General features: G+C 40.8%; 1 protein-coding gene across 4 annotated transcripts in view; it reads right to left on the bottom strand.

The window, feature by feature from the left end:
* LOC117214206 overlaps positions 1 to 25,756 on the bottom strand; it is a 311,214-nt gene that overhangs the window by 167,473 nt on the left and 117,985 nt on the right. For all 4 annotated transcript variants that reach the window (XM_033460105.1, XM_033460104.1, XM_033460106.1 and 1 more), the window contains one exon: positions 19,670 to 19,752. The gene's annotated coding sequence lies outside the window, so the exon portion shown is untranslated. The remainder of the gene's footprint in view (positions 1 to 19,669; positions 19,753 to 25,756) is intronic.

Consider the following 25,756-nt stretch of genomic DNA (forward strand, 5'->3'; position numbering starts at 1 on the left):
AAAGCTGTTTAAACTGGTATCCGAAGGGAATTAATACGATAGAAAATATAATATCGGTTAAAATTATGGAGAGATTGATTTTAATGCTTGACAGCGAAAAGTAAACGAAAGCTTCTCGAATCGGAAACTAGTATAGTTGCCTGTACGTCATAAACTTTACACAGTTGACATAATAATATTTGCCGACAATGAGCAGCGCGAGCAGTTCAGAAACCGGAGTATTATCCCGAGCCAGCATTGTTAACATCACTGTCACGTGTCCATTATCACGATCATTGTTTCCATTCCATATTATTCCCACTATACCCTCATCATTATTACCATGGCGTTGCTATCCACGTCGTATATTACATCTTTGAAATCCTAAACCAGCTCCTTTTTAATCCTGTCTCTATCCAGCATCTAATATCAGCTAATCTAATACTAGGATTTAAATATCCAATTATTTTAATGTTATGTCTGCCATAATGTTATATGTTGAGGTTGACCGATAGAAGCGGTCAACCTAAAACATAATTTATATCCAAGAGCACAATGATATGGACTTCTTATTTCGAATTTTTTGTTTCACTAAATTCTATTCTCTTCGTAACAGCGGTCTCCGGGTCACGGATATACAAAAGTAAAGATGTAGAGTTCCTCTTGAAGTAATTACTTCAACATTATAAATTGATCAACTTCTTTATATTTCGTACAATCGTAAAGTCAAGATGGAAGAAATAATCAGGATAAAAAATATCAAAGATATCGATAGTAAATATATTTTTGAAAATGTCAGATTTCTTTTACACTTTCCTCGTACCTAGAAGATATTATTATATATATTATTTTATTATAATAAATCCTTATTATCTGAAAATATAGCGATCTAACTGCGCGAATGGCGCACTTAATATCCTACACCGAGTCAAATCTCAAAGTAACCAGAACACTCACGAGTCTAACGCACTCCCATTAGACGTCCCTCCATTCTTCCACTATCACTCCATCATCCCTTCAGACAGGCCGAAACTCCTCGACTATTTCCTCTTTAACCCTTCTTACCCGCGAAAAGCATCCCTTTCGACATCGCCAGCATTTTTCCATCATCTTCAGCTCCCTGAAACCCCTGAAGAGAGGACAGGGGTAGCATTAATCCGAACGATCTAACTCACAAGACCTTCCACTCCTGCCAGAAAAAGGGCCATATAATGATACATCATCGTATATATATGTTTCGATTCAAACAAATGGATTGCATACAGCTAAGCTGCCCCCACGCGATTAATAATATTCCTAATAATATTTTCTATTTGCTTTGAACTTCCTGTGACCGCATACGATTAGTATTAACGACGATATAGTAACCTTTCGAGACGAATTATTTTCTGACCATGAACAAAATAATGTAACATTCTCTTTTCTTGTATTCTCTTAATAATACACCAATAAAACTGTTCGTTAACGAATAACGTTCTGTATTATTATTAACATATCCTACAAAAGTTCCTATCCCTAGTATCTGCCCCTAAACACGCCTGAATATTGTGAGCAACATTCGAGTAATATAAGACACATTGACGACTGGGGCTACCAAGTGTCAAGGCTTCACAACGCAAAACACATATTTTTCCGACGGTTTGGCGCGAGAATAATTGATCGAGGTATTTATTGCCGCGGGATGAGACACGTCGGGTAATTCGAGAGTCGCCATCGTTGCGGATCCTATTCACACGGCAACCCGCCAGCCAGCGCCTCACGAGTGGTTGCAGCTCTGAAGCGTCCGCAACTGACAGATAGAAAGAGAGAGAGAGAGAGAGAGAGAGAGAGAGAGAGAGAGAGAGAGAGAGTTTCTCGCGCGGTTCCACGTTCGAACCCGCGCCGATACGCGTCCGTCACGCGGAGGAATCCGCTTCTGAGCGAGCAGACCAAGGGGGTGAGACGAAAATGTCTGAGGGGTGAGGCTCGTAACGCGACCCCGTGTCGCTTCAGCCAGTGTCAATTCCATGGTGTGTGTCTACGTACGCAAGCGATGACACCTAACCCTGTTGTCTATGGTGCTGCCTCTTGTTCGGGAGGGTTTGATGGACGGGTTCGATCGGATGAATACGTGATTTAGTTCTTTCTTTTCTTCATTTTGTTGTTTTATGGCATACTGACAATTAGGGGGTTGAATAATTATTACAAAATATGTTTCTTTCGTTTGCTTCATGGACTGTTGGGAATTAGGGGCTAAATAATTATCGTGCAGTTGAATAGGATGAAATTATAAAAACAATTGTGAAAGAAGCTACGAATTATCTTTCAATGAAAAATATAGCGGAAACTGACAATGAAGAGAATTGGGAGATACTTCATTTCCTTCTTTCTTCTTACGATTTTGTTGGTTTATAGAGTGCCGGGGTTAAAGCTATAACAATCTATAAGATGTATAAAAGCGTTTACTTGATACACAAATACACAAAATCTCCAGCTCTTGTTCCACACAATAAACTCTCATCAACGAAGAAATAAACTCTGACCAAATTCTTGACAACGTGATTCCCTTTGTCTCGCGCCTGCATCAAGATCGATATGGGGGCTCTGCTAGAAAAATTAGGATTACGTCCAAGGTCAGGCAGCAAGAATCCCTCACCAGGGATCATTCCCAAGGGGTTAGGGTGGTCGGGAGGGCTGGAACGAGGGCAATGGATACAAGGACCCGGTAAGTGTTGTCTGGTCGATCACTTCCGTCCTTTCGACGAAGCGTGACCAGTTGCTTGGCAACCACCGGCCACCCTAACGTTACTTTCACACCGAGACAGCAGGGAGCTTAATGGATACATATTGATAACATTTATGAGCCTTCCAGCTTCGCACTACAGCTCTATCGGTTCTTCTTCAGCGGGATAGAACGATTGTTTTGAATAAGAAAGATTCAAATACAAGAACCAAAATAACCAATACCAGATTGGCCACCCCAAACCGATGATATCGGTTTAATTGGAAATCGATCTGGTAATCTGTGTTCTTTGGTAAATCAAAGAGGTCCTTCTTAGACGTTCAAAGGTTTGGATAATTGAGAAAAGCGTACTAGTCGTGATATTTATTTACGAGCGAGCATACGTATAGCAAACTTGCATTCATCACCGACCATAGCTTAACTGGTTCAATGACGTATCGTCGTGCGAACGTTTTCGGAGTCGGCCGCGTAAAAATAACCTTTATTACGTTATGTAATCATTTAGTAAAAGCAATTCCGCTAAAAGCCTGGGGTAGCCTCCGTCGTCTGCTTTTGCATAACCACGACACAGCTCGACGTCCCCTCCCTTCATCATTCTCCTTCTCCATTCCCTTCCTTTGGTTTAGCAGCAATTACTGTCTCTCTGTTTTTCGAGTCTTACGCTCAAGATAATAAGCGTTACGGCAGCGGCCAAAAGGAACTTCTTAATCTTACGACGGCAGTCTTGGCTGTAGATTTCAAATTGAAAGTTTACAAGGGACCCGTACCCACCTTTTTGCCCCGTGGACACGTTTCGAATTAACTTAATTAACTCTCCGGACGACGCTGAAAACTAGCGTCGCAAGATAGAGGGACAGCGGTTAAGATAGGTTGGGTTACAAAACGGGAAAGACAGGTCTTTGGAACTATTCACGCGTTCAACACGCTTTTGCAATTGTTTCACAGTCGGAGATTAACTGGTGCCCGTTTCTCATCGGTGACTGGGTCGTTTGTTAGCCCCCAGCCAGAGTGGCGAGTGGATCTGTTACGAGAGAAGCTGATGGATCCTCTCTAAACGATACTCGGCTCTGGACTCTGAACTTTTTGAAAGCGGCTGGCACTGCCAGTTAAGTGGTAGTCTTTGTTTTGCAATAACATATTTCGTGTCTTTGAACTTTGGTCTGAAATTCAGATTTCCTATTTGGTCCGTTTCTGTTGATATCTGATGAACCGATTGGGCTTCCAACAGGAATGTATATTCCCATGTAGATTCAAAAATGCTTAACAGTATATTCTTCTCCAAGAAGAATTAGAAAAAAAAAGAACAATTAGTGACAAATTTAAGAAGTTTTCTAGCATCTTCGAAGGGTATCAGGTGATCGATAGCCAGTTTTACAAACAATTGTCTCGTAACGTAATACTTCTGCTTATGGCCAGTTAGTACACATAGTGTACATAAACTTTATCAGACGCAACAATCCTTATGGATAACGACGGCGAGAATTCGCGTCATCCATGAGTTTCAGAGTCAACAAGTTCAAAGTCCAACAGGGAACAATCCAAAGGTTGCCGTCATTCTCGGGTCCGAGTAACTCTAATATCGCGCAAGTTCGAAAATTACAGAAGTTCCGCAAGTTCGAGTACTTCATTCAGAAGCTCAAGAAATTCCGAAGGTTTTACCGTAGCCGTGAATTTTAAACTACCCTGATCTTACCTCCTACGAACTTTATAGAGAACTCAGCTTACAAATAACCGTGGAATATTGTCTCAAAACGCTGCAATCGGATCTATCTCGTCACAGTTACTGTTGGACACGTTGTAACAACGGATGCACAGCTTACAATCAACACCGTACACTCGATTCGAATAGTTTTCTTCTTTCTTTGATTCGACCAGATGAATTTTAATCGTATTCGTAAAAGTGTGATCGTAAAAGCGACAGTCTATAGTCTGACTAGCTGTCATCCATTCTAGAAATCCAAAGTCTACCAATCACACTTCGTATATCTTTAAAAGAGTACGCCAGTCAGAAATCTAAAACTAAATGACCAAAGAGTGACATTCTAAAGTCTAGCCGGATCTTCGTAATCAATGTTTCAGATACCACGGTTAGAAATAAAGTGGCAGACCAGGCAGGCAGCTGGTCAATGACACGGATGGGGTACTGCCGTTGCAGCGTAAACACAAATAACACGATTATTAATTCAGCAGCGGACTGGAGCACACGTTACGCGTCGTTTGCGTGGTCATTAGGCACACAACGAGTGCGGATCGATCGAGCCACTCTACGTGTATACTAGCCGCAATTACTCCACCGTTATATTAGCTACTCTGTCCTGATAGATTACCGGACAAACCAGCAAGTCGATCCCTTCAAGATTCGATAATGATTTATGGCCATTCAATCTTCTTCCTCTCTTTCCCTTCCTTGGGTTCATTCTTCGGTCTCCTCTGAGGCGTGACTTTGTTGGCTGTCATGGACGCGATATATGTCCGTGTCATTTTCGATGCTTCACGATAACTGTTCGCAATCAGGATAAAGTGCGTGATGTCTCTGGGGCTAGAAGTTGCACTGTGATGCTTTTTGGGGTTGCCTTCTGAGCGAATCTTCGCGTCGTGATTGATGTGGGAAGCAACAGATGTAGTTTGCGATAGTTTTGCAGAATTCCGTTTAACGAGGATTAGGTATTTGTCAGGGCTGCATCAAATGATGCACGAGATTGCGAATGGATTCAATTTTGATAAAATGTGGTGCGCTGCTCTAACATCCAACTAAGTGAAATAAATTCTACTGGAAAAAGTTCGTCGTTTGCAAATTCCACCAACTGTCAAAGTAGTCCGGCGAAAGATAAAGCTGCACGATCCATCCTAGCTAGTTATACTCGAAAATGGTTACTGGTCAGGTGTTTACGGATACTGAACTAGTTTCATGAAAAATCGAACCTGGCCGTACGCGAAACGCGGGAGAACAGCGTAAGAAACCGGTCTATTTCCTGGTGGCCCACTTCACGTGCAAGGAACCCATTTTCGAAAGTGACTAATCCATAAAAATGCATTTCTCTCGGCACAAAGGATGGATGCCCTGGTATTCATACTTGCATCAGCGACGTCAAAAAGATTAATGCCCCGCTCGCGGTGAGGATAGCGCCGTTTTTTTTTCTTCCTTTTCCGCCCTCTTCCCTCTTCTAGCTCCTTTATTTTTTTTAATGTAAAGGATAGGAGAAAACTGGCATCCAGAAAAAAAGCACTCTCCACCGCCAAGAAATTACATTCTCGTCTCTCGTTCTCGCGGATTTCTTCTTCGTTTGCATAAAAATCTTGATAACAAAATATTGTAACCCGTATTTTCTGCCTGTACAATCTTGCTAGTCCTCTTCCCGTGTTTTCAGACGGCGAGACTGAAAAACAGCGATGAGCTGAAGCACGTCGCAAATACAAGAACAGAATATAACAGTCGAGCTATAATTTTCAAACTACAGCGAAACTTCATTATATCTTATAAACAGCTGAGCATTCTCACGCGTCTATGAAAAATTTCAAATACACAGAATGAACATAATACATGAACAATATGTATATAAAATAACCAGAGTACCATACTTTTTATTCGTGATATGTATTATATCGGTATTCTATTAGTAATATGTAATAGATATCACAATTGTCTACCAAAGTATTTCTAATTAATTATAACCAATTCTTTTAATCATATTCGTCAAAATGCGTAAATATCCGCGATATGCCGACTAATATTCGAACTCTATCAAGTAAATCTTAGATACTGGATTTGACTCGGATTTACAAGTGGATAATGCACATGATCCCATCGCTATGAAAAAAGGCTGGTTCTTTCTGCCTCTTCCTCTGAGGCGAGAAATTTCGCTGCGACCCTTGATGGATGTTTCAGGGGATATTTCCATGGACCACGTTTAAATTTCTCATCTGCGAAGGGACTAATGTCAAAATGTGTTTCAGCTGACGAAGGTAGGGCTTTTTTCGAGGAGAAATCGCCAGACCGAGGACAGAAATTAAGATTTCTGCCCGTCTCTTTCGCAAATTATATTTCAGAACTTGCCTCCCTGTACCCTTACGGCGAAAAATTATCGATATTGTGTTATTCATAATTTTAGAAGAAATTCTTCTCGCAAAATAGAGTTTTAAATAGTGTAGACTCTTATAGACTAAAAGTTGAAAGATTTGAGGTTGCGTGTTTGAATATTAAAAGCTTCAAATTTCGACGATGATCGAAAAGGAATATAAACCTTGCCAAAAGAGCCCAGAAAGTATCAACTTTAACCAAATGTACAAACTAAACTAACCTTCTTTCTATCAGACTATTCGCAAACTAAAATTCCAAGTAGTACAGGTCCTGGATAAATCCACCGCAATAAAAGCTCAGAGAATAAACATTTGCAGTTTAAACGTTGAAAACTTCAACTGTTGACGATAATTCGTGGAAAAAAGATATGAATTACGTCAAAGATAAGTAGGGAAGATATCGAATTTCAGCAAATTTAGCTCGTGAACTAACATTTCAAGTAGTATAGACACGCCATTGATCAGCCAACGCCGAAAAGCGAAGGAAACCTTTATATTTCCCGTGGATATTTAAATTTCCCAGAGTCTGCAGAAACATTCTGCTCATTATGAATATTTATCTCGGCGATAGCGGAAATATAGGGTCGCTTTCTCATCACTGAAGGGGGATCATTGTCATCCTCTCAAAGTTAACAGCGAATAACAGAGAGAAAGAGAGAGAGAGAGAGAACGGCGGATCGCTTTTCAGAGGAAATTGCGTGCCGTTTTTCAGCGGAGCCCTTATGAAATTTAAAAAACACCTTTCGTTCGTTATGCACTGAACAAGCCCGACACAGTCGGCACTCTCAAAAATATGCGATGACCTCTCTCACTCTCTCTCCCTCCCTCTCACTCTCTTACTCTCATGAATATTTAAACTGGATATTAAAGGCGCACAATCACCGCGACTCCGACCACCTCCAGTCTCGAATTTCGAGACAATCGATCTCGAAAGTTCCCTATTCGTTAGCTGTACGAAACGAAGAGCATTTCTGTAAGCCGACAGAGAAAAGAGTCTCGAAAGCTCCGGGAGGTAGGCTAATGTCTTCGCACGACGAATTTTCCAAGCAAATAGGAAGAAAGTGAGGTAGGAAAATATAATCGTATCGTTCAATTTTGTTAATTTTATTATCGTTTCTATCGGAAGTTCATTGGTTCCTGATATTAAAAAAAGAAGAATAGCAGAACGCAGACTCGCTATTAGGATATCGATTTCAGAGGGTGTGACATAAAACAGTAGACCGGTCGGAATGGAATTTCGGCACTGGTTACACGTCAGGACGACGCGCGGACGTGTCAAAAACGTGGACAAGGAACAAACGCGTGGAACGAAGATTTGCTTTTAAGCCTGACGCGCATGGAACGCGTGGTTCGTCGCATTAGACATTAGTCAGCCGTGTTTATTCTGCCTCTAGAACTTGTTCGCGCTGTTGCAGCAGTGGTACGCCGACGTGGCCTAAAATTAGATTTCATAGAGGACAATGGACCTCTCTCTGTACAGTACCTGTCAGTCACTGCACGACAAATGACCTCACGAGATCTGGAGCAACGATACGTCGAAGAAGCGCTCTTCGTTGGAAGCTGTTACGTACAATCGGTTCTTAAAGACGCTATGGTCTTTCGAAGAATTGGAATTGTGCGAATAACATGCAAAGAACATTCTGAGTATCGTTTAATATGTGCTTAGAACGTAAGTAAAAATTAAAGGAGTTTCGAATCTAGCAATAAAAGAAAATAAAAAGAATTGCTTCTGAAGAACAGATAAAGTTCGTCAGCTCTCGACACTGAATTACGGGATAGACTGTAAGACAAGAAGTTAATTATCCATTAACCTACCTTTTCCGAATTTAAATTCAATTAAAAATAACTCCCAACAGTCGGAATCTCCGAATCTCGTTTAGAGATCTACTTAAACTCGTCCAAAAAGTTCAACGTAGATCTGATCTACTCGAATCTACAAGATTTAGGTAAATCTGGATCCACTTAAACTCTTCGGAAAACACGAGAAACTGCACAGGAACCAACAATTTTGGCGAAATTGTCAGGTCGATAACAATATGCAAAATGCTTCTTCTTGCGTAATAAAATAAATAGTTTCGCATAATAAAACATTTCTACTTTACATGGTAAATATATCAGCATATAAAATCATTGGGAACTTCCTCAACAATTCGATAATTAATTTCCATCACGAAATCCATTGTCCGTGACAATTCACTGCATCAATCATCAACTCCTTTTAACCTGTTTCCACCTCGCCGGGACACTTTCTTCGTCTTTTCTCACAAAACATCCGTGGAAACTCCAGATATCCATCATGCTCTTCGCTTTTCTTTCTTGGCGGAAAAAGGTGAGCCATTAAAGGCTCTGGGTGACGATCTGTCGCGAGAAACGGTAACGATGCGTGGCTGATTCATAATCGTAGAAAGAAACGTGGAAGAAACGCGAACTAACAGCCGAAGAAACGTAACGCGTTCTGCCGGGATGGCCTGGCCCCTTGAAAACGCAACCCGGCTACACGAGTGCTCGTAAAAAACTTCCCCTTGAATCATCCTGGCCGCAGTTTCGCAACAACTCTCGTTACGATGTCGCCCCTGTACTAAAGTGGAGACCGTCTGCTCGAGCCAGCAGACATTCTCCTTGTTATTACCACGAGGAGGTAAAAATAACGCGGGTCAGCTTCTTTCAAGCTCGTGTCCCGGCTGATGCGAGTATTTGCCTCTTGTCAAGGGATTTCGCCGTTTCCGGCATTAATTTGGGAAAACGCTACCGGACGATTAAAGACGCTGATAACGGACTCGAAAAATGGCGTTTAATTATTCGTGACGACCGAAAGAGATTTTTACACGCTTTGCCCGTGTGCAGAATCAAAATTTAAAATATTGAAGCGAAATTGGCTCAGAGTCTAGTTGGACATTGTGCTCGGGTTAGTTTCAAGGAACGTTAAACGACGATTAGAGACACGAAAAGGGGAAATTACGTACGAAACTGTACATCGAATGTACAATATTGACAATAAAAATATATATCACCTTATAGCAGAAAGGGTGGCAAGGTAAGAAGCGTGGAAACCATTGTTCTATCACATTCCCACGCATAACTAAAATTCTATTGTCTGCAGCATTCCCACACGATCTTAACCAAACCTCCAGGGTATTCAAATCTCAACCACTTTACTTGTCTCAGAAAAATCCACTGAAATCCCACTAAAATCCACCCGGGACAACCTGTACACATCAGAAACTCGAACCACTGGTCCAGCGCACCTGGGGACCGATCAGAAGGATCGATAACGAAGGCCTACAGGGCTGCAAGCGTCCAGCTCGTAAACGTCTGGAACCACGAATGCTCCTGATTCACGAGCTCGGCAGAGGATCGGTACACGCTAGGCCAGGGCGACGTGTCGGTGGCTTGGAGCGGTTGCAAATTGAAGAAAGCAATATCAGGGGCCGGCTTTAATACCTCTCAGTCAGCCATCCTGGGAGGAACCCTCGCGGCCCGGTTAATCCGGAGTCAGCTGCCGGAAAGGAATGGAAGCCATTTCGGTAGGCCGTGGCTGATATCCGCCACCTGGCAATATTTCAACGATCCAGCCAGGCTACCAAGGGATAACGGACCTACTCTTTGTCCGTGGTAATGGCGGAACCGACGATTCCGCCACCGGGCAATTAGAGACGATCTTCCAGGGGTGCTCTCTCTTTCTCTGCAGGAGGGCATCCCTGTTGCGAGAGGGATTGCGCCTGAACAGCGCATTGAATTGGCCTTGGAAAAAAGTGGTCGAAGAAGGGGAACGACTAGCTGCAGGGAGAATTAGGTGTTTCAGTCGAAGAAGTTAGGGTTTGAGGTGCAACCCTGTCTGGCGAGCGTCTGACGCTGGATTTGGAGACTACAGTGATTGTCTCTTTCTTCGTATTTCGCATACGATGGTTTGTGAATGATTTTTAGTAAAGCGTTTTAACTTATTACACCGCCACTTTCAGATTGTCAATTTTGGACAATATTTGTAGCAATCGTACTTACCTGTGAGTACAGAATTAGAAGAGCATTTTACTTCAACATCTAGCGGCCTCTAGGGAGGTCTAATAATTTCTATGAAAACGAGATTTGTGGTTGTAGAAAGGGTATCCTGTTATAATTTTCTGAAGATACCAACTTTTTTTTAGAAGAAGTTAGTCTAAAAAGGAAGCAAATAGTTTTAACTCAAAAGTTTGAATATGGAATGTAATATTTGAAAGTACAGCGAAAGTTGATTCTCGCATAACCTCAAATAGCAGATACGACATAGACAAGTAGGACTTGGAAGAAGCGATTATGCAAACGAGACTTTGAGAGAACGATTGTAACGTTGATTCAGTGTCGAACAAACAGTGGAAGGAAATTTTCAGCCGATGATCGAAATCTAAAGAACAGTTGAAGCCGTGCCAGCTGTCGAATATCGTGGCCACGCTAGCCAAGTAGTTTTATTTCTCTTCGGCACCTGCTCTCCAACTTACCAGCCATTCAGTTTTTCGTCGGGACTCTAACTACTCGCTCGTTCGAAAGCCCGTCGAAAGAAATACTCTCGTCCGATACTTTCAAATCGAAACTTCTTTTCCCCAGGAATTGAAAATCTACCGTTTCTGTTTCACTACGATCGAATTTACTCGAATCGGTGCCACGCCCCACCGGTACACTCTGTTTCTTTTATTTCAAAGTTACCCTCCATTTCTTTTAAAGCTATATCCTAAACGTAAAGTCTTCCTACTATTTTTGAAACGAAAAACAGTTTCGATATATACCAAACGTATAGAATGGAAAAGAACTAAGATAAAACAAAGACTCTTGCTTAAAATACAATTAATTTTCTATTTCAGTCTACTAATTAAACCGTATCAAATCGTAAACTTTCTTTTGAAACCTTCGACAAATGACACTATGTGTCTAACATAACCTATACAGCCATTGATCTACGTACACATCCAAAGACGAACGATCCAAAAAGCATAGCATCTAGTATTTTCGTTGAGTAACAACAAACGTTCGTTAACACGACAGGAACCACGAACCAAAATGTTTTCATGTTTTCCGGGGTTATGCTTCTCCAACGTTCGCATAACCTCACTCTAGCCTCTCTGCCTCGTAGCTGATTCGCTATGTTCGATGCAACGCCACAAAACATCTCGCGAGGAGAGGAACGGCTAGGGGCACGGAGACAGCTTATTTACCCTCTAAGAGGCGAAGAACGAGAGCTGAAAGAGAAAGATGCCGGGAGCAAAGTTTTAATTGTAAGGCCGTCCTTCCACCGCTTCCTTGGTCCAAGGGATTCCGAGACTACTTTGACGCAGGACGAATGGTATTTGATTAAAGGAAGCGGAGGAATACCGATGATATTAAAATTTAATTGGCGTCGAGTCGAGCGGACGAAATACAAATTCGGGCGCCCGGCCTTTGTTCGAATTTACTCCTTCCAGCAGCGCCCTTTGTTCCGATCTGATGCCTCCTGCTTTCAGTTTTCCGTCTCTCGCAGGGAGATTTCTTATTTTGCTTCTACGGGAAAAGGATTTCGCCATGACCTGTATTGTACCTAAGATTAACTACCCAAGTTAATTCACACACATCATCGATGAACATATTACGTGTGCTGTACGAAACGTTTTGAAATTCTATCGGCACTGCGAAAAAAAAAAAAATCACCAACTAATCTATTAATAGAGAAATACCGAAGAGGTAGTGAAAATTTTTAACAATATTTTCTTCAAGAGAAATAAAACGACTATAAAAAGGTATCAATAATAGAAGAATGTAAATAAGTTGGAAAGTGCAGCTATATTAATCTATATTAATAGGAAGGAATATTAATAAAGAAATATCGAAAAAATACCAAGTATCTCGGAAAATATTTTTTCGAAGGAAGAATGGGAGGAAGTAATTCGCGATGGACAACGGTTGCACCGAACGAACTGAGTGAAAAGCACTCGATAACAGGGATATCCAGAATTCCGGAAGCGGAGGTTGGCTTCGACGGAAGGAAAGCTCGTGTCATCCTTGTCCCTCTTCCCATCGGAACGTCGTTCTTTGGCCCCTCTATTGCTTTCACAGCGAAATTTCCCACGTGCTTGATCACGTCTCAGATTTCGTTGCGTCGTTATCATTTTCTCGATATTTTTTCTCGTTCTTTTCTGCTCTCTCCCGTTCTCCGTTCCCTGGCTTTCCTTTTTTTTCTACCCTCGTCTCCTTTGCCATAGGGGAGGATTCAGAATGTCAGCAATGTTCGACGAAAGTGGACGCTCGGTGCGTGTGTTATTGGATACCTTCTAGGATACCTTTTTCACGACGAGCTGCAGTGTCGAGGAATAAATTGATTGAAATTCTTCTGCCCCTGTGAAATATCCTGGCGACGTCTTTTATTTAAAAATTTGCTACTTCCCCAGAGAAATATGGAGGATTCTCTTGTTCTTGTTGGAATCCGGTTTACGAAACCAACAGAGGACATAGACAAGTGACTTGCAGAAGAATGACGATGTGTTGACAACGATTATTTAGGAAACATTGTTTAACGACTACAGAAGAAAATCAGAACGAGTTATGTCTTCAATTTTTTACGGAAGAAGGATTAAAAAATTGAATAGGTTATTTCACGTGTCATGAAAATTGTCTGTTTATTTGGTTTTCAAGTTTATATCCAAGATAAATGCATCGAGTGTGTTGAAGAGCAGAAACTTCAACGTCCAAAATGCTCCAAACCACGTCAAAGACACGTCAATCCATCTAATCCCGCCACTGATCCACTCACCAAGATTGAATCTCTCAAGTTCTCAAAGACCCACATCCGAATCAATGTTCCGTTCATATGTATACCCTGGCGAATAAAACCTACCCTTATTCGCATAATTACACCCCTTTACTGCTCAACTACTGCTTAAAGATCGTTGAAATTTAACAAAGAGTTTATTCAATTTCATTTTTAATACGGTCAAATAAAATTAGCTCGCTGTGTTTCACGTTTACGTTTATCTTAACTTTTATACCGGCGCCGAAAATATACGGCAATCAACCCTGTATTCAACCCTTTAGTCCACGTCAGACTCTAAGTACGAAGCGTATTAATATTTCAAGAAGTTTTATTATATTTACACCAGGAAATAAACAAACGATTAAAAGAAATATGGAAATAGGTATGTAGGTAGCCAGTTACGCTAAAGTTAACCAATAAAACCAAAGTTTCCACCCTCATTCCCATAATTTCAATCTCCTTCCCTCGTCCACTACTTCTATAACGAAATTTACGTTATGCCTGGTCACGTTTCGGAGACACATTGCCATGATTCCCGTGTCTCCAGTCCCACCCCTTTCCCCTACGCCACGACTTCACTCACCCCTCGCTTTAAGAGGAGTCACTCTCATCAACGACGAGCCCTCGAACCGAGAGATGCGCCTCAGCGGCCACGTAGCTCTGTTTCATCCCCTCCACCATTCAGCGAGTACATTATGCAACGAGGGTGCTTGTCGAGGCAAGGGTGCTTTCCGGTAAAACACGACCAGGGGTGTCTAAGGTCGAGCCAATCGCCGACTCGAAAACATTTCTTGGCCGTCGAGCAACGTTAGAGCCCGTTAAAAGTTAGATTAGTCTAAGTAGCTCGAAAGCCCTAATGACTAAACGACAAAAAGAAAAACGGGCATTCGAGAGGGTGAGAAGAGGACTAGGAACCAGGCTAAGTAGTTCTTTGCCATGATTTGGGTCACAACCCCTGACCTAGCCGAGGTTTTGTTCCCTCAGTGTACGCGGGGTCGAGGAAATAACGTTTTCAGCGTGAAAATTAGGCTGGTTGAATGGGGTTCAGACAGAAGAGAAACCGATGGGCCATTGTCAACCGTGTTTTCATTGTGATCGACGTTTTTCGAGCAGGTGAATTTAATCGAGGTGTTCCGGAGGTGTGACAGTTTTCACAGGGTACGATAGTTTCAGATACTTGAGGATTTTGAAGTTTATGAAGGAGTAATTGTGGTTTTATTATTATTATTTGATAGATTTCGTATTGCCGGTGTTTATGGCACGTCCATTTCAGTATCGCTTTATTTGAAATAATTTTAACCAACACTCTGAATCTCACATATTTGGCAAACATGCATCCATCCGTCAGCAGATGGCAAAAATCATTCCAGACAACCTAATCAGCCGAAACGTTCCAGTTGGAATTGCCTAGTCAGCTCGAGGCACACGCGAGCAGTCGAAAGAAAGCTGTCCTGACCCTCGGCCAAGTCTGATAAGAGATAAATTACAAGACACGAGAGAACGAAACGTGGCCGTAACTCGCAACGAAATCTAGCGGCCAGCACCATAATCTACGCCAGATACGACACCACGTGGTAGTACTACGTCCCTGTCTACTCTACTCGATCCCTAGCCGTATGTGTATAAATCTACCTTGGACAAAAACGTTGCCAGGCAGACGTATCTACAGGACGGTCAAAAAGTTCACAATCAAACTTATCGGAAGAGACAAATCTATTGAGAACGTAGATCCACCTACCATTTCCCTCTCTCAATCCCTTCTAACGACGTTCCTCAGTTTTTCAATAAAACGTTTTTCAAGGCACGAACGAATTTTTCATACAATAGCAGAGTTTATAGTAATTATTCTTTTAGTGCATATCGGTTTTCAAAAATACATGTTATCGTGATATCCTGTAACGACTTTAACGCAGGGTCTGGGCATTCGATCAAATTAAGAGACGCGAGTGAAAAGTGACAACAACGTTTCGTACGTGTCCCTAGATAAATGACCAGCAACTGAAATTTGATCTCAACTTCTTGAAACACCCTGTAGGTACACGTACGTAGTATTACGACTGTGTTCGCGTCTACGCTATCGAGCAATGAAGAGAAAGCCCGTCTAAGCCCCGGCTAAACACGGCAGAATGTCTATAACTCTCAGAACTCGTCCGTCTCGAATTAACCTCTCTCAATTAAGACAATGGTCCCCGGGTCCCCCGGACATCCTCTTCTCATCGAAGCGAGAATAGAGCAGCCAGAAGGGAAGGATCTCAGAGGTTCTCAGAACTAAGTGTCTCTGCAGCTCCTGGTTCTATGTATATTTATATGGAAAACTCGAGAACACGACGAGGGCGGCGAGAGGAGCGAGGAGAGACGAAGGTCTACAGAAACGGAGGAAGGATTGCTAGCATTCGGTCTGAGCTACGTGGACAGCTGCTTAGAAGAGAAATGAGAAAGTTTCCTCCCTAAGAGTGGAGAAAACGGTGTTATCTTTTGTCACTCAAGTGTTCTGATTCTGATGTTTGCTGGAAGACGAATCTCCGTTTCTCTGTTCGATAGATTTAATGTTTGGATACTTGATAGATTTCAGGAACTTCTGTGACATAGGATTTATCGTTAGGCTAATACGATCATGGATTCTGGACTTGGTGATATGGATCGTATCAAATATATTACGAAAATAGATAAATAAAATTAAAATCCCCCTCAACCCTAATACAGTTGAAAATAACTTCGAACAAATATTCTAATAGGAATCATTCTGTTCTAAACACAGATATTTTTCAACCAATTCGTTGATAAAATTCAATTCAAGCACAATCGAAAGATCCTGTATCGATCTGTCAGATATAATGGAACAATTTTAAATTACGAATAATTCCTCGATAAGAGTCAAACAATTCTGAATTCACTGCCCGATAAAAGTCGAGTAATTCTAAATTATTTCTCCGATAAAAGTCATTCGAACGTAATCAAATAATCCGAAAGTAGTTACCTAAGATAATCGCCTAATAAAGAAATCATTCCACGTAGTTATAAATTTAAAGCTACCAGCAGACCAAAAATACCAAGTCTGGCCGGATTCTTTATTCGTCACGAAACATGGTCACCAGTTATCGATCAGTGAGTGGAAGCAGCCGACGAACGGAACAACACCGTGTCACGGACGTACGGAGGCACTTGGAAAACGCGATACTGGAATTCAGCAGCGTCGCGATGAGAACCGGAAGGAGGAACGTCGATACTGCTGTCTCCCTTCTACATTTAGATGATCGCTTCGTCTCGAAGGAGCACTCTCGCTTTCAGTCAAGACAACCAGACTTATCGATTAATCGGCCAGATAGACGCGGCTCTCGGATTCAAAATCGGCACCAGGATTCGATCTGGTCGCGTTTATCTTGCCGCGGAGCGGATAACAGCCTCGGCAAGTTCGTCGTTCAACGGAACATCCGGCCAGGAAATGAATCGTTCCGCGAGGAAACACGACGAATGTTCCAGTGGCTGAAGGGGAACGCGGTTCCACTTTGAGGTTAGGATGGATAGAGAACTCGAGAATTTCTGGTGACTTGGGATCGTTCAATTGCGTTAGGATGCTGATTTATATTACTTTCGAAATTCGTTCGAAACACGATCCGTATCGTAGAGGCCAATCCGTAATTAAACAATCCTAGATCGAAGCAAGTAAAGATCTTCTTAATTAGAGAAAAGAATCAGTGGGTTGGTTCTTGCGAATTTCAATCGTACAATGTGATGAACGAAACTCTGATTCTTTAAACAGTCGAGTCGAAAAATGTGACGAATGAAATACTTGTTAAATTTGAATTTTCATCGAAAATATGCAATGCACGGTCGATTAATTCTCATCTCGGTATCGAAATTAAAGGCTTCATTATTACCGTAAATCATGAATTTCGACAGAGTGAAACAATTACGAAAAGCTTGGTATAAAGACGAGCAATATAAATTTCCGCGATGAAAAATGAGCCCGCACAGCAACGAGTAGAAAGCCCTTTAATAGAAAGCTCAATAGCCTGTGTGTCATGGCACCGATTTCCATATTCGATACGGACCGTGCGATTTTAAGAGCCGGCTTAAATTATTTCACATAAGCCCCCGCACCGCTATGTCCACAGCGAATTTGTCATAAGCCAATGTAAATTCGATGTAAAATCAAGATATATGTTTCGCGCTTCAGTAAATGGATCACATGATAATATCGTGATATACATGTGGTACAAACGAAAATCCATGATGTCGAAAAGATTACAACGTCGGTAAGAGTAGATTTTTTTCATCTAAATTTGTGTGACTAAATTTGTCTGGCTCAAAAAAGTATTTGGACACTTACTATAGAAGAGTGTACAATTTTGGGGATTTTTAAACATCTCGATGTACAAATTCTGACGTGTAATTCATAGATTTCTAGTCGTAGATTTTAAGTTTAATTTTGATATTTACGTTTGGCATTCTCCTAGATTTTAATCTACGGATTTTGGTTTTTCTCTCTTCGCCGTACTAATTCTTAACTTTTGCATCGATTTGACATTAAGAAGGAAACTAAATTACGAAAACTGAGAAACGAGCGAACGAATAAAATATTTTGCGATGTAAATGAGCCGCCTAACTGCGTACTACGCTACTTGGTAAGACATTACCTAAACACCAAATTGCTCAAATGACGACTAACACAGCCTGCACCACCCAACAATCCTCGGTAATCTACTTTCCAATCTATCGAGAAAATTACTCGACCAACACGGCCGAGATCCCATCGAAATAGTAATCTACGTAAAAATGAATTCGTTGAAAGTCAGACTCTCTCTCTTTCTCTCTCTTTCTCTTTGCATAGCGGAAACGTTTCAGCGAAACGGAGCCAGGTTCGCGATCATTTCCGGCGTCTATTCGGTGGCTGGTACTCGGGCGCGTATGAAGAATCGTATTTAAAATTCATTTCCCCTTAACGGCCGTTTAATCAGTTCGTACCCTCGCCGCCCCCACCCTTTGTCTTTGCCATTAAATTATGTTCTTTCTCTTCTCTCCACCCATGCAAAATGGGAAATGTGCAAGGTAGCCAGAGGGTTCTAACGGGGGAGGAGTCAAAGTGTTTCTTTGAGAGAAATAAATAAACCCGGCAATGGATTCAGAAGAGAGCTATCCATTTCACGGGGGATCGAGCCTCCCTTTCTAAATCACTTTTATCTCTAATTTCGAAATAATTTCGCCGGGCGCAACCATTGTCTGTGTTGCTCCAGGCGAACGGATCTTCCTCGGGGCTAGAAAAAGTTTTAATCCGTCGCTTCGTTCAATATGGCTTCTTCTGTACTTCCGGTTGCCCGGGAATAGAGGTTACGTCAGGTTAATCTGCGCTTTCTTCGTCGCTTTATATTGGATCGCGCCGAGATAACGGACCGTTTAAGTGGAGTTTGATGAACTGAAATATTACACCTTAAATGCATGGCGTTTTTGTATCGGTGTATTTTCCATACACTACCACGTACAGGTTTCACCTGTATTTTCATGAAGTTGGAATTTTATTAAATAAATGGCGCGTTCACCGCGATGACGGTGATGTTTTGTTGTTTTTTTATAGAACTAGAATTTCAGTAAATTACGTGTACGCAGTGTTTCTGCATGTATTGGCAACAGGTTTTCCCGTTTATGTTAAAAATATCTCTTAACGAGACGTATTGTGACAATTTCACAACAATCGCAGACGCTTTCCCAAATAAAATATAGAAAATACGAAATGGATTTTTCAAGCTGTTTCTCTGTTGCACGTAAGACGACATATTTTATATGCTTTTTTTTAATTTGGAGAAATTACGCATTTAGAAATGAGAATAGAAAAGAAACATTAGCGTAGATGCAAAAATTAATTTTCAAATTTTAGTTATCTGATTCTTCGACGAAGGTTTTAAACTTATTTTAAGCGTAACAGTGCTTGCAAAGGGCCTGTATATGACGTTTAATAAAGAGAATCTCTTTAAATTATTATGTACGTTACAAAGAATCTTTTTAAATTATCCACATTACAGCGAATATTTCTCTTTTCAAATTATCATTTTCAAGATGTTGAACTTGACTTTATGCTACAATTTAACAAAACGTCGCGAAATATATCTGAAATGAGAATTTCATCCAAGGGAAATTTAACTCACCGCTTGTAGCACTGCACTCTAGTTTTCTCCAGATGTCGCGTCCTCCCTGAAATCACCGCATTTTACACTCAAACTGATGAACTCTGCAACATAAAAGAGTATCCAATTAAAAACCTTTTGTCCTAACGATCTTAGCATTTTTCGAAATTTTTCATAAATTAAACGAATCTGTCGCAAGAGTATATTTTAGCGATAAAGATTTATCAACCGTTAAGTATCGCGGTGTCTTTCCTGAATCGCTTTATAGTCTTGCCACGATCGTACCAGTATCGTAACAGGACATACGTAACGACGATAGCCAGACAGTCTCAGGAATTTCGCAACGTAGGAAAATAATTTAACTAGTAAGCGAAAATCCAGCTCGTATCTCGCGTTTCGAACTCTGGTAAGTAGCTCCGACATCGGACCAGCACGTTTCGTCGTGTATGGCCGCTGTAGCGATATGTATCTACGTTTAAGTACTTTCAATTTCCGCTAAGGTACGCTAGGAATAAATATGCTTATCGACGTTCCTCGATGATCCTCGTATTTTGTTACAATGCACGATACTGTGCCACGATATTTGGAAATTGTGTCGCGACAGGGGGCACAAAAATAATGGAGCAATAAATTTCAGGTTAAGAAGGATCATTTCTAAAAAGAGCCACGAATGTCTGCCGCTATAAATGATTTTACAACTTAAATTCGAAATTCGGCCACGATCCTTGAAGCTTTGTATCAAATTTATTCCGATACAGGTTTCCAACGATACAATTAAATAGAAAGCTAATTACAACGATCACTGGAATTCTCAATTCCAACGGAGAACAAAATCGTTGCAGTTCGATTTATCCTTAATTTCCTCATACAAACACGTGTTGCCAAAAATTGGAAAATGTCCACATACTTTGAAACTGTACCGTACTCTCTGGGTGTCACGCGACGTTCTATCAATAATCACTTGCTGGAAATACCAAGATTTATTGAACTTGGCGTATATATTGTTTGCGATGGTAGTATCATGTACAGCTGTTCGAGCAAGTATCAGGCGAAGCAGACCAAAATCTCAATACGAGTAGACACGTGCAAACAGAAGATCGCAAAATCCTAGCTCGAGGATACGACGTTCTCGAGAAGACGGAAAGGTCTTGTGGACATTCGCACACAAGAGCCAGCAATCGACACATATTCGCGAGAAACGGTTGCACCGGCCGAGAGAACCATACACCTAGTCGATCCTTCGATGTAATATCTGCAGCCTGGTCTGCAAACAAACTTGCCTCTGTTTCTTCGCGCCAAACTCTTTCTTTCGGTTACCGTGTACTGTACACTTGTATGACAGAGCGTGCTTTAAATTTGATAAAATATCGACGAGAGAAGCTAAGGTAGGGAAGAGTTGCTTCGTTCAAGAGCGTAGGCTGGGAAGTTGAAGTCGAAGTTAGGTCGAGTACTAAGTAGATTTTTGGAGAAGAATTGTTCGACTGGATTGGTCAAACAATTCTAAATTCTAAATTATGTATGAAAATGATAATTAGAAATCCATATTATACCATCGACCCAGGGCTGGCGAGCACAATCAGCTAACAAACAATTGAATTACCAATTACCTATTTAGCATCCACAATGGTGAAACAATCATCCGAATTTACGGGACTAGGAATACAAATTATATTTAACGAACAAATTTCGAGATAAATGAATATCATACGCGATAGAATAATTTTATACAGTTTCAGGACGAGTTGCAAAATAATATAAATTGACAATTTAATCCTTAGCAAATTATTTCCCATTTTCTTTGTCGTTCGAAGCTACTAACGGTTTCAAAATAATGACGATTTTCAAAACCATCTCACGTTCTTCGATAATATTAGAATTCGAATCGATTTCGCTCGCAGAAACACTACGGTAAATTTTCTATTATTTATTGCTAAAGCTTTACGTCATATTCGAACGAATTTGAAATATTTCACTGATAATTACGATTATCAACGAATGACAATAAATCGTGACACTACATCCACCGAAATTTTTCTCTCCTGCGTAGCATATCCATTCCCTGCCAAATTAATTCGTCGTATTAGACGCTCGCATAAACGCGTTGTAGCCCACTGAAAGCATAACGATGTAACGGGAAGCCATTTAATCTTTCGCGGTCAAATATGTTTCCCCTCGTTCCGCGTTCGTTGATCTACATTGATTTGAAATATTAAAACGTTTGTCGTCGGCGCGAAAGCGATGCTGTGGTCATCGTGAAATGTGACAACGCGCTATCCACGATCATTTAACGTTTCGTGATTCGATATATACGCATATATATGTACATATATATATACACTGGCCTTTCTTTTCACGTTTTCGTTTTACGATTCGAATTAATTGGAAATGTTGAAATAACGTTAGCTCTCGGTCCGGGGATTTTTAATGAACAACGTTTAATCGCGATTAAATGGGCATTGAAATTTGCTTATTCATAAAATTGCGAATATACGAAATTGGATGTCTAGGTTACCATTTTACAAATTGAGTCTACCTTCAAATTTAAATTGTTTTTAAAGCGTATAGATATGTTGTAAATTGTACAAAATTTCCAACTTACGTACGAAAAATTAAAGTTAAATTCGGAAGCCTGAATTTGGCGAACGCTGCGAGATTAAATACGACACGTGTTAAAATTCGGCTTGGTCCTGGCCTACGACAGACTGTTCTCCTGTCCAGTTTAAGTCTGGGTTAAACACTGTTAATCCTAGATTAGCGCAAGCTTAAGATGCGTTATGTCCAGATTAGATTTGCACTATGTTCGAATTAATCTATTCTCCGTTTAGTATAGACGTGAAATTAGATCATGTTGTGTTTAGATTATCGATGTGGCATATATGTGAATTAAATCTAAATTAATTCTCGACGTATGATTCAATTTAAACAAATTTTGCGTATAAGTACCATTTCGGTTTGCATACATAATATATAGAATAACTATATTATTTAATTGTCTATTTATTATTTACATCCCTATATTTTATCCCAAAGAACACAATAAGCAAGCTCAGCACCGTGAAAGCAATTTCTACGAATTTTTGCTACATTCGGTATATTTTTCATCATCGCTGGCCTACAAAATAGCGGACAAAAACGATCTTCTTAAAGAAACTGGACACGCGGAGGGTGCACTTTCAGCAATTTTCTTTACGACAAAGAGATCGAACGAGTGTCTCGTGCGTGGAAATTACTGTTTGCCTATAGTTTATTCGAACACCGGCAAATAAAAGTATACGTAATGTCCGTTCGTAAAAGATTCATAGGGGGCGAGCGATTGGTCCCAAGGAACCCGTTGAGACAGAGAAACCGCCCTCGTAGGAGGCGATCTTTTAAACGTAGAATGAAAGTATGTGTAAAGCAAACCTGCCAACCGATCGACCTCATAAAAATCGATAGGTCTTGCTAAAAATCACACGTTGTTATGTATGGCGTACAGTGAATCGCACGACCCAACTTACGAACAATATAATTTCTTCGATATTCTTTCTAAATTGTAGTAAAACTAGAAGTACTTTTCAATTTCATAATTTTACGCCTTCCCCGGCACGAATTCTTCGAAATATTTGATGCGCGCTTCTAAAGTATCATACTTACTCGATTTCTTGTCACGGAAGAAGAAAGTTTTATAAAATTGCGAATAAACGGTAGTCGGTACTTGTAATAAATGAGACAGATTAAGTTGAATATTCCAGTTAAAGACCGACATTTTTCTTTTTTTCTTCTCCAATGCCGCGTTATTAGAAAAAGACTGCCTCTGCTGCTAATCAGAATTTTAAATTTTACAAAGGATTAAAGGGATTATATACGGCAATGGAGATATGCAACCAAGAACAATATTTGTCTGAGTTCAGCAATTCGCTATTTGTTGGAAATATGTGTAAGAAATAATCCTCTCGCGATATCGAGAAACACAATGTGTCGACGATCAAAACGGTACGAGCATTCTAAAGGACTGTAGTATTATTACTTTATTGCAGTGCCGGTTAGCTTTATCATTTTGCCGTTCCATTGTCACCAAACAATTCATCCGTAACGGTAATTAGTTCTTAGTTCCTCTGTTTGAATGGAAAACTGTAATCAATCGCGCTTTTGTTTCTTGCCAGCAAAGGAAAATCCGGTTATAAGGGGTTAACAATACGAACGCTGAAAATATTGCACATTTCGAAGGCTATTTCCGCTATGAAAGCGGGAATAAAAACAAGAGTAAACAGAAAATCTTGGTGTATTTTCGAATCGTAACGAGCGCAGAAGAAGCTTCTCTTTCTAAAAAAGAAAGATTTCTACTTCGATTTACAGAAACGTAGCATTTTCAATAAACGGAATAATAAACTACTCGCCGCTAAATATACCGAACACGTCGTACGTTTTTCATAAACTGCACGTTTCAAATAAATCACGCGATGCCAAATAAACCAGAAACGACCATTAACCTGATATCTTATTTCACTTTCCCCGATAACTCAAAAGACTCGCTCAATGTGTTACCCTCATCAGCTCCTAAATCCAGTAACGTCATTCTGCTTGCGAAAAAAAGCAGAAAAAAAGGAACTTCCAAACGTCAAATCGTAAATCTCCAACGATCTCCACCCCCTTAGCACTAATCTTGCCGAAAGTGTGAGCAGAACAAAGCATCGGGATCGCACATCGTTCCAGACCCGAGAGACCTAAATTCGTGGCTGAATCGAAAGAACCCGAAAGATCTCCGATTCAATTTCACCAATCACCAGTGACACACTGTCGCCTGTCTTGTCCACCATCCGGAGAACCTTAGACCCGAGTCCCCACGAGGTTAACCCTGAGCGATGACCATCGAGCTTCGGACTATTCCTTGTTAGGCCAGAGATAGCTAACTCGCGGCGGTTGTAACGTTTGCTTGGCGTGGACAAAAAGATCGAGCCTGCAGGCATTTGGCAAACGAGGCCTGTGCGAGTCGCCACGTTGGCCACCGTGGCACACGATCCTTCCTGCAGTGAAATTGATGGCCAGGATAGAAGTTTAGTGGCCGTCTATATATCTCGAGCGAAGGAGCCAGGAAAAAGACTGAAATAGGGGCGCCAGAAGAGGTCGCGCCCTATAAGTCTCCAGGATTGTAATGTTGGTAACAGAGCTGTGGAAGATGTATGTAGAAGAGAGAAGGAAGAAGGGACACGCGAAGGTTCGATGAATCTCAAAGTATAGAAATTAATGATTTTGTTTCTTCGATAAAAAGGATTCCCACTGTGGTATCGTAAATATAAAAATTAGTTTATTAATAATAAATGAATTAAACAGAAAACAATGGTTATTTAACACGAACTAATCGTAACAACGTATTATAATTAATTAGCAAGTCTCGTCAACACAGATTCAACTCTCTTTTAACAACGCTAACAACGCTATCTCGACAACGCGATCCGCACTCTCTGGCTTCTCAACTCATACTGCCGTTAATTCGTTTATGTCTCTTAGCAACCCTTTGTCTTTTGTCTTATATATTTTGTTTAAGCCCCATCATACACACGCTCAGCAACCGCTTGTTTACAATTCGCACGACACCCCCTAGGCCCCTCGTCCACGATACTACACTGCGATATCCCTGAACGTAATTTCACCGTAGACCACCATCCAATCGCTATATTCACGTAGAAACAGCAGTTTTACAGAGATTGCGGTTATCAAGAAGATGCTACCGCAATGTCCAGGAATATTTCAGTCCTTAGAAATTTCGACTCTGATAAAATAGTCCTTTCTATTGATAGAATATAAAGGAATCAGTGAAACGAAGATGGTCGAAATCGTAATATCCTCGAACATAAACGTGGCTAAAATATCACGCTCTTCGGCAATTGCATAGCAATGTCATCGTCAAAAACCTATCAAGAACACCATGAATTGTAAACAGTTTAAAAAATTTTACTCTTCAATTTGCAACCTTTGAGAACTCTAATCCTAAGTAAAAACATGGAAGCATTCTTTTCTACCGATAACGTGGAAAAGAATTATCGAAAATCACCGAGACCACAATATCCCTGAACATAATATCACCATACAGCATCAGACATGTTCGTCCTTTCTGCAGCGATCCGCAAC

This window comes from Bombus bifarius, unplaced genomic scaffold (genome assembly GCF_011952205.1).
Source record: "Bombus bifarius isolate JDL3187 unplaced genomic scaffold, Bbif_JDL3187 scf7180000009200, whole genome shotgun sequence".
NCBI classification, from domain to species: domain Eukaryota; kingdom Metazoa; phylum Arthropoda; class Insecta; order Hymenoptera; family Apidae; genus Bombus; species Bombus bifarius.